General features: G+C 39.8%; 1 protein-coding gene across 3 annotated transcripts in view; it reads right to left on the reverse strand.

The window, feature by feature from the left end:
- ZPLD1 (zona pellucida like domain containing 1) overlaps positions 1–19,214 on the reverse strand; it is a 664,056-nt gene that overhangs the window by 260,308 nt on the left and 384,534 nt on the right. The gene's annotated exons all lie outside the window — the stretch shown is intronic.

Consider the following 19,214-nt stretch of genomic DNA (forward strand, 5'->3'; position numbering starts at 1 on the left):
TTGAATTAATTTCAAATAATTAAATAAAAATAATAACTTTCACACAGAAATCTATATTTTCACCTTATTTGGAAAAATTGAAAAATTTGAAAACTGTGAACTTTTATTCCCTCTGAGAAATATTGGCTGGTACTGAACAGGAGCTATGTGTTGGGCAGGCACTCTCCAGATTTCCACCTGCCACCACTCCATGTTGTCTCCTGACACCCCTTCACTTCTCTATGCTATTTGCCTATTGCTGATACAACAAATCACCGCAAGCTTAGTGGCTTAAAACAACACAAACTTGTTATCTCATGGTTCTAGAGGTCAGAAGTCTAAAATGGGTCTCACTGGGTTAAAAAACAAGGTGTCAGAAGGCTGTATTCCTTTCTGAAGGCTGTAGAAAAGAATCTGTTCTCCTGTCTCTTCCAGCTTCTACAGTCTTTCTGCATTCCTTGGCTACTGTTCACCTTCCATCTTCAAAGCCAGCAATGGCTTTCTAATATTGCACCTTTTTAAAAAAAATTTTGATTGCACTGGGTCTTTGTTGGTGTGCATGGGCTTTCTCTAGTTGTGGCACACAGTCTTAGTTGCCCCGTGGCATGTAGGATCTTAGTTCCCCAACCAAGGGCTGAACCCATGTCCCCTTTACAGGAAAGTGGATTCTTAACCACTGAACCACCAGTAATTCCCTCATATTGCATCATTTTGACACTAACTTTTCTGCCTCCCTCTTCCATCTTTTAAGATGCCTTGTGATTACAATGGACCCACCCAGGTAATTCAGTATAATCTCATCACTATTTTAAAGTCAGCTGATTAGCAAACTTAATTCCATCTGAAACCTTAATTGCCTCTTGCCAGATAATAATGGCATATAACAATATATTCACAGATTCCTGAGATTAAGACAGGACAATGGGCTTGGGGGTGGGGATACATTATTCTGCCTACCACACTTGTCAAACCCATGCAGGTCAAGTGAATTGTTGATTTCTGTCCTATGACATCTAAGTATTGACACACAATAATAGACACTTAGCAACTGCCTCTGAACTGAATTTATTAACAAATCACACTGCTATTTTAGACACACTAATCACAAGATTATTCAATATTGAACAATGAGTTTGTTCTTTACATCCTTTTATCAGCAGCCATGTAACTGGCATGAATCTGTCTGCACAGCATAGAACCAATCTAATTCTTATCCTGTCTGATATTTTGTTAGTCATAGAGCAAAATATTATGTATTAAAGCAATATTGTTAAGACATCTGCAATAACCTGGCTAACAGTTGTGGTTATTTCTGTTTTCTTAACCAAACTGAACTTTTCTTTCAGTGATTGTTTCAGTCACTCTCACAATTAGAGAGAAAATGTCAAACAATCTTTACTTACTCATTTGTAATGGAAACACCACTTTAAGATGTCCAGGGGATTAACTGGACCAGAAAAATGTTAGGTTCCTTCAAGTTCTAACTTTCCATGATTCTATAGAACCTTAAAGGTTGATTGAGGAGGACCACCTGTTTGGTGTTCTTTACTGAAGGGTCCTCTGCTCTTGTGTGTCTAATTCTCTTATCAGAGAATTATTTCACACTTTAATTCACTGAGAAATAAGAAATAAGTCCAGGAATCTGGACAGGAAACCAGACCCAGGAGATGCAGACTCAAGTTGTTACTCTGAGATGGGACCAACCTAGCCTCACCTCCCACTCTGTCTTCTCTGGATCATTTCAACTCTCTCAACATCCCCTACCAGTCATCTTTTTTTCAACAACCTCCCTGTTATATGGGATCAATCCAAACACCCATACTCCTAGCTCTACTCCTTGGCTGCTGAAATCCTCTAGGAAAAATTATTGAATCCTACAGATTCCTTCAGAGGTTCGTGACATTGTACAGGAGACAGGGAGCAAGGAGAGATAAGAAAGCCTTCCTCAGCGATCAGTGCAAACAAATAGAGGAAAACAACAGATTGGGAAAGACTAGAGACCTCTTCAAGAAAATTAGAGATACCAAGGGAACATTTCATGCAAAGATAGGCTCAATAAAGGACAGAAATGGTATGGACCTAACAGAAGCAGAAGATATTAAGAAGAGGTGGCAAGAATACACAGAAGAACTGTACAAAAAAGATCTTCACGACACAGATAATCACGATGGTGTGATCACTCACCTAGAGCCAGACATCTTGGAATGTGAAGTCAAGTGGGCCTTAGAAAGCATCACTACGAACAAAGCTAGTGGAGGTGATGGAATTCCAGTTGAGCTATTTCAAATCCTCAAAGGTGATGCTGTGAAAGTGCTGCACTCGATATGCCAGCAAATTTGGAAAACTCAGCAGTGGCCACAGGACTGGAAGAGGTCAGTCTTCGTTCCAATCCCAAAGAAAGGCAATGCCAAAGAATGCTCAAACTACCGCACAATTGCACTCATCTCACATGCTAGTAAAGTAATGCTCAAAATTCTCCAAGCCAGGCTTCAGCAGTATGTGAACCGTGAACTTCCAGATGTTCAAGCTGGTTTTAGAAAAGGCAGAGGAACCAGAGATCAAATTGCCAATATCCGCTGGATCATCGAAAAAGCAAGAGAGTTCCAGAAAAACATCTATTTCTGCTTTATTGACTATGCCAAAGCCTTTGACTGTGTGGATCACAATAAACTGTGGAAAATTCTGAAAGAGATGGGAATACCAGACCATCTGACCTGTCTCTTGAGAAACCTGAATGCAGGTCAGGAAGCAACAGTTCGAACTGGACATGGAACAACAGACTGGTTCCAAATAGGAAAAGGAGCACGTTAAGGCTGTATATTGTCACCCTGCTTATTTAACTTATATGCAGAGTACATCATGAGAGAGGCTGGGCTGGAAGAAACACAAGCTGGAATCAAGATTGCCGGGAGAAATATCAATAACTTCAGATATGCGGATGACACCACCCTTATGGCAGAAACTGAAGAAGAACTAAAGAGCCTCTTGATGAAGGTGAAGGAGGAGAGTGAAAAAGTTGGCTTAAAGCTCAACATTCAGAAAACTAAGATCATGGCATCTGGTCCCATCACTCCATGGGAAATAGATGGGGAAACAGTGGAAACAGTGTCAGACTTTACTTTTTTGGGCTCCAGAATCACTGCTGATGGTGACTGCAGCCATGAAATTAAAAGACGCTTACTACTTGGAAGGAAGGTTATGGCCAACCTAGATAGCATGTTTAAAAGCAGAGATATTACTTTATGGCCAACCTAGATAGCATGTTTAAAAGCAGAGATATTACTTTGCCAACAAAAGTCCGTCTAGTCAAGACTATGGTTTTTCCAGTGGTCATGTATGGATGTGAGAGTTGGACGGTGAAGAAAGCTGAGCGCCGCAGAATTGATGCTTTTGAACTGTGGTGTTGGAGAAGACTCTTGAGAGTTTCTTGGACTGCAAGGAGATCCAATCAATCCATCCTAAAAGAGATCAATTCTGGGTGTTCATTGGAAGGTCTGATGTTGAAGCTGAAGCTCCAATACTTTGGCCACCTCATGCGAAGGGTTGACTCATTGGAAAAGACCCTAATGCTGGGTAGGATTGGGGGCGGGAGGAGAAGGGGACGACAGAGGATGAGATGGTTGGATGGCATCACCGACTCGATGAACATGGGTTTGGGTAGACTCCGGGAGTTGGTGATGGACAGAGAGGCCTGGCGTGCTGCAATTCATGGGGTCGCAGAGAGTCGGACACGACTGAGCGACTGAACTGAACTGACAGATTCCTTTCCCTATAGATTTTCTGTCTCCAATATCAGTGATATCTACAGTGACCAATGGTTCTGGCTTGTCTCAAACTGAAAGAGTTCCTGGGATGTGAAACTTAAAAATTGAAACAGTTTTTAGCTTACTGGGACAACTTAGCTGCATCCTTAACAAGTCTCAGTAATCCTTTTCATGACCAATTCAGTTCTTCTCCCCATCCCACACATTCACACCCCTCCTCTCTCTTACACTCCCCAAAGCACATGACTTTTCCTCTTTACCGAGTAGACTGAGACCAGTAGACTGAGACCATCGTTTGAGAAGAAAAGGATACATATAGGAATGTGACAACAAAGATTCTCTCCTTGACCAAATGCACTCCAGCTATTCTGAAGTCTTTTTCGCCTAAGCCCTGACTTTGGGTCTTACGTTTGTCTCTGCCTTGTTCAATTTTAGCAAAAATCCTGCTAAGTCAGTTCAAGCCAGAATGTCCCATTCTCAGTAACTAAATACCCTTAGTATCTGATCGTTTTCCATGTGATGTCTGATCACCCTGGCCTGCCTTCAGCAAGAATCCCCCTTTACTCCTGATGTTTTCTCTTAGTGAATTTTCATTCATTAACCCTCCTGCTTGGCTATAAAGTCCCACTTACTCATGCTGTATTTGGGGTTAAACCTAATCTCTCTCTCTCCCCAACTGCAAACCCCATTGCAGTGGTCCCTACACCTACTTCAGTAGTGCCATCTTGAATAGCCTTTCCTACCATCTTCAACAAGTACCATGAATAATTTTATCTTTAACACCATCAACAGGAACAGGTCAGATGACTGCCTGAAATGAACCTGAACAGTTGTGAAGCTGCTCAGTCATGTCTGACTCTTTGTGATCCCATGGACTGTAGCCTACCAGGCTCCTCCATCCATGGGATTTTCCAGGCAAGAATACTGGAGTGGGTTGCCATTTCCTTCTCTAGGAGATCTTCCCAACCCAGGGATTGAACCCAGGTCTCCTGCACTGTAGGCAGACACTTTACCATCTGAGCCACCAGGGAAGTCACCTGAACAAATAAAACTGAGCTTAATAAATTCACCACAGTCAAGAAACTGGCCTCTAACTTGCAAAACAGGGGGAGATCTATTGTTTTGTTAGTGTACTGAAGTAGGTCTAACTCAGAGGGGTTAATGAAGTTCTCATTAATCAACTTCTCACCAACCACTATTATACACCAGAATGATGATATATTCATTTAAGAGAGGCCCAAACATCAGGCAGAAACACTCATGTCAGCATGCCAACACAGTCTCTTTTTGTGATCAAGTGACATGAAGAACCAAATTATCATCAGAAGACCACTTTATTAATGTTCAATTTAAAAACAGTTATCAAGCAGAGCAGAGTCTCTGATCCACCAGTCTGATTGTTGAATATCCTTGAATAAACATATAAGTGGGAAGTTAAATGATCAAAAGTTGACTCTTGTGAATATTGATCAGAACAAAAGAATATGAAGAATCTTAAAAAGCAAAGGTAATGTGAAGCACTGTCTCTCACACTAGAGGGATGTCACCTAAAAAACCATGCAATGCAGATCCAGAGGCATGTCATTCACATATTAGTACACAATTCACATGACCATTTGTCATAGCCCTGGCAGGATATTAAATAGAATATTTACCTTGTTTTTGCATTCACAGTATATACTAGAGGATGTCCCATATCAGTGCTAAAGAATGACATCATTCTTTTGCAGGGTTGCATAGATGGCACCAGTGGTAAAGAACCCACCTGCCAATGCAGGAGACCTAAGAGATGGGAGTTTGATCCTTGGGTTGGGAAGATCCCCTGGAGGAAGAAATGGCAACCCACTTCAGTATTCTTGCCTGGAGAATGGACATAGTAGCCTGGCGGGCTAGGGTTTATGGGGTCACAAAGAGTCAGACATGACCGAAGCAACTTAGCATGCACGCACAGCATTCCTTGCTTTATGTTCCTTAATTTGTTTAAGCTTCCAACTCAGAAGGCCTGGAGACTCTTAATCTAAACTCACTTTGTTTTCTCTAGTATCTTGACCAATTTGTTAATCCTTCTCTCTCCTCTATTTTGTTTCTGCACTCCACTCACACCTTTCCTATGACTGATACATGTGTTCAAGCCTTTTGCTTGATCTTTTAAGCCTTTCTCTCACTAGAATACATCTCCCTTTTCTTTCACAATCAAGATGCTAGAAAGGATGGTCTTTACTTAGACTCCCTTTCTCCACCCATTCACTATTCAATCCATTGCAGTTGGGCCTCTGCCCTCATCATTATACTAAGAATAAGCCAGATACAATCACCAGTGTCCCACTATTTGCCCCAAACAATTTAATCTTTTTGTTTTGCTTTTGGGCCATTTGGCACAGCTTATGGGGTCTTCGTTCCCCAACTAGGGATTGAATCCTGAATCCATGGCAATGAAAGTATGGAGTGGTAACCACTGGGCTGCCAGAGAATTCCCCCAAACAATTTAATCTTAAAATCCGGCCGGAGTTCAGCTCTGGCAGCCAGAGAATCACCCTGAAAGGATGAACGGGGTCGGCGAATGATGCAGCCTCTCACTCATTTAGACTGCATCTCGGCGGAGAAAATGATGCAGTCTCTCGCTCAAAGCACTGGGCTGCATGTTTATTTTAAGCATCAGGTTTTCTTTTATACTTTTACAAAAGTGTTAGGTCAGAGGTATGACATCTTCAGTTTCCCCTCACCCATATTTACTGTCTCCATAAATCATTGTTGTCCTTCAGAGTTCCCGCTTAAGTGTCCTTGTGATAACATTGTAACTCAAGTTTGTCTCTGGGCTGTATATTACATTCCTCAGTTTATTTCTTATCTCTTTAAATCCTGTTATCCCCTAGTAACTTAAGCTCATCATCTCCTAAAAAGGCTTTTAGCTATTAGTATCTCTAAAATTCCTAGTTTCCACAAGCTATAGTAAAATATGCCAACACTACAACATACCTTAAACTTTAAGCTTCTAACTATTCTTAATTATTCCTAATCCCTAAACTCAGCAAACTTCTTTTGCCATAAACATTCCCCTTACAGGCAGGTTTCAGATACAATGTTTCCCATGGTCTCAAGCTGCAGCCTATGTGCTCATCCTGGAGCGTTCTTGGTAAAGATCCTTGAACAAATGTCAATAGTTAACTTTATGGATTATAACATTCTTTCCAGCCAACTCAACCGGAGGAAGGAAAGGACAAGTCAGAATCACAAGACCTAACTCCTTCATCCCGGGACCGTACCTGCGGGATGAGGAGAGGGGGTTGGGGCCGAGCCTCCATTTTGTCAGTAATGCCTATCACGGCTCCCGACAAAATCCAACTTATTTGGCCTCCTTATTGACCACAACCCACTTGGAATTCTTTCCCAAACTAGATTTGATGACAATGCTCAGTCCTGGATCTCCTTGGATCTACCTTTTTTTCCTTTCTCAGTCTCTTTTGCTAGTTTCTCATCTTTTCCAGGCTGTTGTAAGCCAGGATTCTGCCTTTGACCTTCTTTTCACTTTATTCTACACCCTCTTTAGATTGTCTCAGGCTTTCAACATTCTAAATATCCACATTTCTAGCCAATGTCTCTCTGAGTTCCATCCTGTGCACCCCACCACCTTCCAGGCACTTCCATCTGGATGTCTCACAGCTACCTGAAACTCAACACTCAAACTCAAAACTCAACTAAATTTTTCAATGTTTGCTTCTTAATGCCACCGTATCTGTTTTCCCTTTTTCTCCTTTGTCTTTCATAAGTATTCAGAGACCCACAGTATCCTCAGCACTACCAAATGTGTCTTTTTGTTAGCCTTGTCACATATTTCCAGGATTCAAAAATCTGCTGCAATATCAAATAGCATTTGATGGACAGAATGAAGATGAAGCTATGTTGGTTTTCTCTTATGGAACCTGCCAACATGTGGCTCCTGAGAAATTTTCACAGATCTTTTCCTGGACAAACGTTGGGAGTTCAAATTCTCCCATTTTGACAATTTCTCCTGTGTACCCTTGTTACAGCATTTAGTCAGACAGTCACTCACCTCTCAGATTTCTCAGGTGTAAGTCAGAAATTGGCCTAACATGTCATTCAAATCCATAGTGAAGTGAAAGTGAAGTCGCTCAGTCGTGGTCAACTCTTTGCGACCCCATGGACTGTAGCCTACCACGCTCCTCCGTCCATGGGATTTTCCAGGCAAGAGTACTGGAGTGGGGTGCCATTTCCTTCTCCAGAGGATCTTCCCAACCCAGGCATCGAACCTGGGTCTCCCGCGTTGTAGGCAGACGCTTTACCATCTGAGCCACCAGGGAAGTCCTTCAAATCCATAGAGGTATTACTAAATTATGTGAGGTGCGGAAACTGCAGGCACACCACATTCATTTCCTTGGAGGGGAAGAAGGGAGACTCACAACAAATGAAGAACTTGCACCTAAAATCCCCTCTAAAATTCAAATCATGATCTTTTTATACTTTTTGATGTTATAGGAGAATTAAGATAAATGTAACTGGCTTTTAATAATCTCCTTAAACTTTAGCTTCTTGTGTGATAGCTCCTCTGTTATCTTGTACCATGTTACCTCAGGCAAAGCCTCCATTTTACCATCTCATTATATGATCATACCCTTTGACTAAAAACTCTACACTAACAAATCAACCATAGAAAAGCACTCCAAATACCAGAAAAAGCCACATTCACAGAGATTTCTGTTTCAGTTCTACTAAAATAGTGAAAAATTGTAAACTTTTCACTTGAAAAGTGAAAAATATTTTGATTGAAAAATTTTAATATTCAGCAATATGATAATGGCTAAGTAAGTCAGGAAACATCCACTCAAAAGAATTCTCATACTCATTAATAGCTGTAATTTGAATTAACATGAGACATTCTTAGGTCAGAATGTTCAGCTAAAAAAAAAAAAATGTCCAAAATGGAACATATGGATGGACAACTGCATATAAAATAAGTCTTTGCACAGAAAAAGTTAAAAAAATAAAATTAAAATATCAATAGTTTTTTTCCTATGAAGAGATTTTTTAGTAATTTAGTTTTCCTCTTCAAATCAAGTTTTCTATAATGAATATTTGTTACTTTCATGAGGAAAACAATAAAGCAACTTTTTCAATGTGTATTCATAAAATCCCAATTTGCGCAATAAATGGATTCAATTTGGTAGTAGTCTTGAGACCACTGTCTTTGAGCCAAAGCCCCGTACTGAGGTAGATGGAAACTTCTAAACTGAGTCATCTTTCTTCTTTCTCCAAATAACAAAATAAACTGGACACCAAGTGTTTTAATAGTATGCACAAAAAACCTAACATCTGGTAGTAAGACACCGAGCTTTTCATCTCACCGTCCAGAAAGGATGCTTGAGGAATAATTGAAAAATATCAGAGACTGAATAATTATCCAATATTTTCTTAATCATACCAGGTAGTTCTCTAAAGACTGGAAAAATACTGAAATTTTTATTTTTTAATCAGTGCACCAAGTAAGAAAACACAACTCTGAAAGATAGTGAAGCTACAGCAATTAACCCAGCCATGTTTACTATTTTGCAGAATTAGTTTACCTGTCAACCTCAATCTGCCAGGATTCTCCTAATTTTTTAGGTGTGAATTGTGGCAATTTTGCCACAGAAGCTATTGGGCAGTCTGTCAAGAAATAACTCCTACTGTCCATTACATTTTGTCTTTCCTAATGGAGTTATTGAGGAATATTTCAGGTTTTTAACATTTTTAAATTGACATGTTTATTGATTCTTGCTCTCTTTATGTGCATTATACACATTGCTGCCATTGCATGTCAAAATGCTAAACTTTACAACTCAAAACTCACCATCACAGTAGGTAACTTCTTTGGGTTATTAGCAAATGTCACTAAAGCAATTGAATAGTGAGTATTAAAATAAAGTCTCTTTAGACAATCTAAAACCATAATTATATGCATTAGTAATACTTTCTGACAATGAAGCTCTTAATTTTTTAAATCCAAAGTGACCTTTTCTACAATTTCTTAGCAAAAGTGGAAAGAAACCACAATTAGACTATCAGGACCATGTTATCATCATCATCTTCTTTTAATCCAAAACAGTGGGTGATGTAAGAAGGAAAGTTCTAAAGTTCTTTAATTGAAACTAATTCCTATCAACCTCCAGCAACTTTAGCAAAGCTCAAAATAGCAGATAATAGGATGATTAATGCTTTAATCCCCTAACAAAAGGATGTTGAGCCTGCTACTATTGCTCATTCCCTTTCCAGAATTTATTTTTGTTTTCCTTGATTCAAAACAGTTGCTTTTAAATGGGAGAATCATGTCTCGCCCAGTAATGGGCTACTTATCAGCAAGAGGAAATACAGTTAAAGCTGAAAGGACAGGGATTCTATTAGAATCTGAAAACTGTTCCCTTTATGTTCATGGTGCTGTGGTATTTGCGTGATCAGTCACTTCGATTGTGTCTGACTCTTTGCGACCCTATTGACTGTAGCCCACCAGAGTCCTCTGTCCATGGGATTCTCCAGGCAAAAATACTGGAGTGGGTTGTCATTCCCTCCTCTGGGGAGCTTCCCGACCCAGGGATCGAACCTGAATCTCCTGCACTGCAAGAGGATTTTTTACCCACTGAGCCACCTGGGAGTGATATTTAATTTGTATTAAATGGCCCCATCACTCAGTGACTTTCTCTGCTTCTGCAGTCTTTATCAGCATCCAAGTGCATATACTATGTGCCTAACATACTAGCCGAGAAAAGAAATATAAGATGTCCTTGCCCTCACAGAGTTTATAATTCCGAGTTGAGATATATGACTACTTAATACATATCTGGGCTTCCCTGGTGGCTCAGAGGTTAAAGCATCTGCCTGCAATGTGGGAGACCTGGGTTCGATTCCTGGGTCGGGAAGATCCCCTGGAGAAGGAAATGGCAACCCTCTCCAGTATTCTTGCCTGGAGAATCCCATGGATGGAGGAGCCTGGTAGGCTACAGTCCACGGGTTCGCAAAGAGTCAGACACGACTGAGCGACTTCACTTTCACTTTCACTTTCAATATATATCTATGAAAGATTAGAAAGTATATGACTCAAACAGATCCTACTAGTGTGGGGTAGATTATTAATAGGGTAGAAATTCAGAGAAGGAAAAGTTAAAGGGATTCTTGAGTGATCTCAGAAAAGCTGTCCAGAGAAGGTTGAATAGGACAGCCTTGAAAGAAAACTTGAGTTTGAATGAGTGGGAAGGAAGGGTCTGTGCTAATCTCTTATAAGATCTATCACTCATCTCACTTTGTCTTTTCTTGTTTCTACTTGTGTGATTATCTGTAAATTTTTTAGATAAAAGAGACCTCAATAAGGAAAATAAATACTGGAGAAAATCTTGGGGAACTCATAATCTTAACTCTTCTTTTCTTACATGATGTGGAATTTCAGGAATTGGCCTGGGTCAAGAAAAAAGAAATTTTGGCAGATGGTCAGCGGGTCAAAAGATATGCTAAAGAAGCATATTTGTGACCAGCTGATGGTGACAAGTGTTTCTTTTTAATGTTTCAGTCTTTACAAAGGGCTTTATAAGTCTCCACATCCTACTCTTCAACATCAGTCTTAAGATATGTTAACAGCCAGCTCTAATATTCCAGTCAGGTACGTGGCCTTATTTATAGGAGACATATGACAGGCAAGATAGCCCAGTTACTAGTACAGGTTAAAAATATTTTTCAATAGGTGCTTAGGAGCCAGAGGCTACAGAGCAATTGAAAAATATGAAATAAATATACCAATAAAAACTTTTAAATATAGTACATCACCTTCTCAGATCACCATAGAAAATAGTATCTTTGAGCATGCTTTGGATTTTGCTTTGTTTTGAAGTTTAAAATGTTGTTCTTAAGGATTTTGCTCCTCTGATTTGATCCAACACTTCATATGAAAATAAATTTCTGACCTGGAAAAACAATAGCCCTAGTTTATTCTCAATCAATTTGGTTCCCAGCATTTATATGATGGAGCTTCCATCTCTGCTCTCCAAACTGTTAACGTGAGACTAGTCAGTTTTTTGCAAGCCACTTGATTTTCTCAGAATGTCTCTAAAAAGTTCCCACCATCACACCCAAAACAAAACAACTTTGAAATTCTATTCATGCTTTCTCTTGCCCTTGGAATTGTTTATGGCAAATTGATTTCTCTCTTTATTACTAAGAAGTGAAACAAAAGGATTATGAAGCTCAGAAAAAGTTTTCCAAATTGGGATACCCCAAAGCTGTATATTTAGTTTGGTAAAATGAGTATTTTACCATTTCTCCCTAGAATCCAAGGTTCTTCTTTGATTTCCATTATGATGGTTTACAGATCTGGTACATTTTTTAATTCTCTTCATTGCAAATACTGCCCTGAGCTTCTCCCTGCACTAGCCTGGAATTATCTGTATGAGGATATCAAAGTCATCTCCTGGAGGGCTGGAGCAAGAGATATTGGTACATTCACTGAGTTACAAAGGTTGTTTTTGCTTCACTGAAAAATTGAATGAATTAAAAAAGGAAAATCAAAGGTTGCTGTTGAAAACAGACACTCAATGTTACCTCACCATAGCAGTTAATAATTTTAAAGACTTTTGGCCTATCGTTACTCTTTGGCTTTTCACAACAACTTTGTGGTAAAGGTGAAGCTCATGATAGAAATTTCCTCGAGCTGTGGGTTTACTCTTTCAGCAGATCTGGAGTGCTCAAAATCTTCACTCCCTGGCTGCTACCACCATACCCTGCTGCTTGATGTCAAAGCCAAGGCCACAGACAGCCACAAAAGAGTTTCCTAAGGATCACGAATGTCTTGAATCACAATGGACAGCCCTATGGTGCTACTGGTGGCCTAGTGGGTCTGGAACGCCAGTCTCAAGGCCAAGATCAGCAAAACAGTGTAAGCATGTGGAGACACAACATACTGTCCCTCTCTCTATGTCTGAGAGGGGTATGGGTATGGGGCACCCATCAGAGATGCCAGCTCATGGCACAAATAGTGTAATAAAGTGATTTTTTAATATGTTCTATTTCATGTTTTACTGGTAAAGGAATGCTGTGAGGCAGGTATTTAGGGTTTGTGGAGGTAAGCACACCAGAATTGGGGGTTTATACTTGCACACTCCTCATGAAAGGTCCAGGTATACAGTGTGGTAAGAGAAGTTCAGTGACTTGTCCAAGGCTATGCAAACATCAGAAAAGAATAATAAACAGTCATAATAGTAAAAATAACCCCTCCTCTCTGAGTCTTCATTTCTTAACATTTAGAAGTATTCTCCAGTTGACAAAGCGTGTATCAGAAATAGAGTAATGTGAATTAATTTCTGTTATTAATAATATGTAGAGCACTTTGAAACTATAAGAACTTCATTACCATCTAATCGTTTTTTTCCCTAACATCACTAAAATGAATATTGGCAGTGTCAACCTCATTTTTCAGATCAGGCAAATAACACACACTTAGGCTTCTATGTTGATGAATGAGAAAGTACTAGAGACGATGATCAATCTGATGAACAGTTGATGTAGAACAAAGAGAAGTATAGAGTTTGAATGCCTTTCAAAATTTTTTCTGATTTTTAAATCTCCTTGTCTTTGAAAGTGTCATTACTTAAATCTAAGCCAAAGGCCTTGATGATTTCTAAGGGGAAGGAAGCGTATTGCATCAATCACAGAGCAGTGTTCTCCAACTCAAAATCATCTTTAATTTTACAGAAAGTGAATGAAGCAATCTGTCTTCTCCTTTTTGGACTTGAACAAAAGTAAAATCTCACTAAATGATTCTTCTCTTTCTTCATTACTTTCATATTTGTTCATCATGTCAGTGATTGGAAGCACACTAATTCTTTTTCTCCTAATTTGACCCTGGATTAGTGACTAGTCTGCTTTGGAAAGAAAAAAGTTCAAAATATAAACAATGTATTCTCATTGATTATAGATTTTACGATTATAGATATAAGCACCTAATATGAAAACATTATTTCCATATTATTCAAATAATGCTCCTTCCATAATGGGCATCAGGAATATTACCAAGTTTTTTATTATATGGATATTTTGGTTAAAAATCAGAAAAATGTCAATAGTAGTAAGTGAAACAATTAACCTATTGAAAAATCTTTCACCAGAAGTGGTAAAATAGCCATTGCTCATACAGAGAGGATATAAAACACAACAAACATTCAGAGAAGTAAAAAAATTCTACTCTGTTAGGAGTGGAGTTGATAATCTTAATAGGTCTCTTTTCTGTTATGAGGATTTCTGATTCTGTCTCCTTTCCTTGTACTTTGGAAAAAAAAGAAGATCTTTTTGTTGTCAGTCATCTGTGATGTGATTACTAGTCAGTCAAGTCATTTGGCCCCAAACTACGACAAAGCAATCATCCTTGTGGTTTTGTGCAGCTTAGTAAGGAGCAAGACTCTCAGACCTATGCAGGAGTGGGGGCAGGAGGCATTTCAGAAATCATTTCCAAGTGGAGCCTGGTATAATATCAACCTTTTTTAGGAGTCATAATCAAAATTCAGCAGAACAAATGCCCCTGAAGTGCTGAGGCAGAGAAAAGCATAAGCAGTTCTCTGCCAACGCCCTCTACTATTAACCAATGTACACTCCTGCAAAAGAGACATTCCTAAACCAACACTCTGGACAAGTTAATCCTGCTCCAGAGTCACACATGGCTCCCTATTGCCTGCATAACAAAAAGAAGGCTTAGATATAAATATCCACCATGGCTTAATCCTACTCTTGTAAATATTATTCTACATATTTCCTCTTTCGTATATTCACCACTCCTTGAGCTTTTCCATGTGTTGGCTCAATATGTTCTACCTGCTAAAATGGCCCCCTCCAGTCTGCTACTTTCCTTCATGACCCAGCCCAAGTCATAACTCCTGATAGTCTCCCTCAATCGCCCCCTTTCATAATCATCTCATTTCTAAGTATTTGCCCTCACTCTTCATTGGTCATTCAGCATATGCTTCCCTCTTTTATCCTAAGGTTATAACTTTAGTATAACTTTACTGGAGGTAAGTGCTATATCTCAAGCAACATTTGTCCTATATCCACCATAGTGTCCAGTACATGGGAGTAATATTACACATTTGTGTAGCACTGGAGTATACAAAGCTCTCTCAAGGCAGTTCTCACGGTAACCAAACTCCCAGCAATACTATCACTGGACCCCATTGCCCTAGCCTCACTCTGAGAATATCCACTGTTTTCACCTTTAACTCTCTATCTGCATTTTACAGATGAAAAAAACCAAGACTCAAAAAAGCTGCTTCCCCTATATTTATGGGTTTGTGAGAATGTGAAGGCAAATCCTGGTCTTCTAACTCCAAATTCAGGTATCTCTCTACTTTATCATGCTACTTCCATGAGAAGCATTCAAAACATTTTTGTGTATTTGGACCTTGACTATCAGCACCACCACCGACTCCAGTAATTTGGTAGGGAAAGATGTATGTATGTGTGCATGCATGTGCATATGTGTATGTGTTGTGTCAATAACTGAGTGGGGTGGATAAAAAACATAGAAGTAGTAAATGTATAAAATAAAAACAAATAAAAGTTATGACACTTGGGAGGTTCCAAGTTCTAAGCCTGAACTAATTTGTTATATGTTCTTGGGCAAGTCATCTTTCTGAGTCCATTAATGTCAGATTGAACAAGATAAACTCCAAAGTGCCTTCCAGTTCTAACATTCTGTGATGCCCTGTTTAGCTCTGGAAGGAGGTTATGCCAGAACCTCATCCCCTTCCAAGCCAGCATCAAGAAACCTAGTTGCTTTTAATCCACGTACCACACTTACGCTCTTCATGCTGTCACAGAAGAAAATGAAAGTGTTAGTCATTCAGTTGTGTCCAACTCTTTGCAACCCCATGGACTGTAGCCCGCCAGGCTCCTCTGTCCATGGAATTCTTCAGGCAAGAATACTGGAGTGGGTTGCCATTTCCTTTTCCAGGGGATCTTCCTGTTCCAGGGATGAAACCCAAGTCTTTCACATTGCAAGTAGATTCTTTACCATCTGAGCCACCAGGGAACCGAGGAAGCCCATATCAAACCTGTCTTGATGCTCAACCCACAAATGCCCCCCTTTGACCTCTGCTCCAAATCCATATTTGGTGCCCCAACCCAGGGCGAAAATGATGTGACTCCAAACCCACTTGTCCCTGGTCCCTTAGTCCAAAATAAGAGTCCATAGATCTGTGAAAAATGGCACCACATTTCTGACTATAATCTATATCTAACCAAGAAAGATAAAGATAATTATTACTCAAAGTGTCAGCAGATATCAATTGAAATTTAAGCTGAGGCACCAAAGAATCCTATCACCTACACTGGAATTTTTTGTAAAGAAAGATCATTACATGTCTGGAATGTTTTAGGCATATCTGGTTCTGTTTAAAGCAGGAATATGGACTTAGCTATAAGACTGTTACCACCTTTCAAAAATTCTGATTCTAGAGTTTATATGTGAAAACAATATGAAACTCTAAGCTTGGGAACTGGATTCTAGTGAGAATTAGCTGTGTAAGCAGGTGGAACAACTCACTTAATCTTTTCGAACTCAATAATCCCATCTATGAGATGAGGAGAGTGAGTGATAGGGAGGAGATATTAAAGTAATACACACATATAAAAATTGGTCATTTAAATTCATCAAATGCTATTGATGAATTTAAAATAGCCTCATCAAGTTTTTTTTGAAAATCCAAGCTGAGTTTTGACTATGCTTTATAGCTACAGGACAGGGATGTTAAACAGTACATTCAGTGAGCACAACTTTTAAGAACTTAACCACTAAGCTTAATGAGTGTTACTCATTCATGCCCAGAAATCAACCTGAATCTTTACCATGATTTTAGATAAGTGGTACCTCTCTCTGTGATTCTGTCTTAAAGAAAACAAAAGCCCAAAAGTCTTCTTTCAGAATACTGTTATGAGGGTACATGAAGCAAAGTCACCTGCTATGAACTCCAATTCCAAGTCATGGCCTCTGGAAGGCCTGGGAGGAAGCTCAGCATAAGTCAGAATAACAGGCTCTCTTCCTATATTTCTTACTGGCCATTGGATAAAGAGCAATGAGTAACAACTTGTTCTTTCTCATCTTTATTCAGTTGTAAAGTGGAGGTAAACCTACAGTCAGGGGCTCTTTTCCCCACAAGCATGGGCAGAAAAGATCCATCTCCATCTCTCACATGATTCCCAAATGGCCTGCAAGAGTTTTCTTGTTCTGTTTACAAATTAAAACAAATTTAGCAGCTTAAAACACAGTCCTTATTATTTCAAAGTTTCTGTAACTCAGGAGTCAGTGCAGCTTAACTGGGTTTGAGGTCCGGGTTTATAGGCTGAAATTAAGGTGTTGGCTGGGCTGCGTTCCCATCTGGAATCTCAACTGAGAAAGAATCTGTGTCCAAATTAATTCAAGCTGTTGACAGGTTCATTTCCTCTTGACTGTACTACCAAGGGCCCTGGCTTTTTACTAGGTATTGGCAGGAGGTCACCCTCAGGTCCTGGAGGCTACCTGCCATATGGACTTCTCCAACATGGCTATTTACTTCATCAGGCCCACAAGAAAAGTCTCCAGCCCCAATCTACCAAGACCAAAGTCATATAATGTAAGATAATTACAGGAATAACAATAAATCACCTTTACCTTTACAGTCAATCACATCTAATCATGAGAGTGATATCTCATCATCTTGCCAGATTCTATTGCTTAGAAGCAAGTCATTGGTCCTACCCACAGTAAAAGGTGGAACATGGAACAAATCTGTGAACACCAGGAGGTTGGATTTTCTGGGGGTCACCTTACAGTCCATTTGCCCTAATGGCCCCTAACAGTGAAATCAACCATGAAGCTCTACAGCTGAAGCCCTCCATTCTTACCAGGGAATTTCTTCCTCACCACCTGCCAATCACCACTGCTTTCACAATTGTTCTAACAGCCCTGAGACTTAAAGCCACTCATACTCACAAGAGACCCTGTCCATTCATTCTGCAAATTTATCTCCTAACATAAGTCAGATGCTATGCTAGTGTGGTGGGCAGAATAATGCCACATGGATACACGTACACACAGCAAAAAATATGCCCAGGTCCTAATTTCCAGAATCTATGAATATGTTTGGTTAAACGTCAAAGCAGAATTTAGATTGCAGATGCAATTAAGTTTGTGAATCAGCTGACCTGGAGATGGAAAGATTATCCTGAATTATCTGGGTAGGTCCAATTTAATCACAAGGATTCTTACAAATGGGAAAGAGAGGCAGAAGAGAGTGTGTCAGAGTGATGCAATGTAAGAAAGACTCATCCAGCCCCTGCTGGCTTTGAAGATGGAAGGAAACCACAAGCCAAGGAATGTGGGAAGCCTTTGGAATCTGGAAAAGAGAAGAAAGTGGAGTCTTCCCTTAAGCGTCCCAAAAGGAACTCAACCCTGCCAACACCTGACTGTAGCCTAGTTAGCTTAATTTCAGACTTCTGGTCTCTAGAACTATAAGATAATAAATTTGTGCTGTTTTAAGCGGCTAAGTTTGTGGTGATTTGTTACAGCAACAATGGAAAACCATTGCTGCTAGGATCTGGGGACACAAACAAAAAAGAGGCATGATTCTTGCCCTCAAGAAGCTCATAGGCAAATGGGATGGGAGACAACACAGATAACCTCAGGAGAGGGGACAGAGCAGCCACTAGCCTTAGCACCAAGGTCAATTTCTCAGCACCACTTACCACCCACAGTCTACTCCTCCCGAGGCCACTGCCTAAGCTGCTTGTGGCTTGGGGGCAAGAATTTTCCCTTCAGTAATGCAGAGGGGGCAGTTTCTGCCTCACATTTTAAAGAGGAGGAAAAAAAAAAACCCAGCAAGGTTTGACACATCCAATTCAACACACAACTATAGAGAATTTTATTAAGTGCCAAGAACAGGAGATACAAAGATGAATAAAACAGATCCTCACCCTCAGAGATTTTAAACTCTTAAAGCAGACACATACATTCATAAATTTAATTTCATGATAAGCGCTGTAATAGGACTATGGATATGATCCCTTGGGAATACAGATAAAAAGGAATTAATTATGCTGAGAAAGATGGAAAGGGAGGGAGTGATATAAAGTCCCAGGAAGAAGGTGACCTGTGAAATGGATCTTGAGGAGTCATTAGGAGGATGACATGTAGATTTAAAAAAAAAAAAAGTAAAGCAGAAAGAACAAGATGAAAATGCACGACAAATAAAGGGACACATGGCATTTGAGAAATCTGCCCAAAGCAATTAGAACCTGGGATACAAGCAAAGGGAAGGACTGAGGGGGATATCAAATGGAGACTGACAAGGTTAGAAAGAGCCAGTGGAGAAAGGACCTGTATGTCCACAAGCATGGACCTGGGGGACCCTGCCATTAGGGGCATTATCCCACATGTGTTTTACATTTACTCTTGTCGCAGTATGCACACTGGGC

This window comes from Giraffa tippelskirchi, chromosome 2, assembly GCF_054371585.1.
Source record: "Giraffa tippelskirchi isolate mGirTip1 chromosome 2, T2T-mGirTip1v1.2.pri, whole genome shotgun sequence".
NCBI classification, from domain to species: Eukaryota; Metazoa; Chordata; class Mammalia; order Artiodactyla; family Giraffidae; genus Giraffa; species Giraffa tippelskirchi.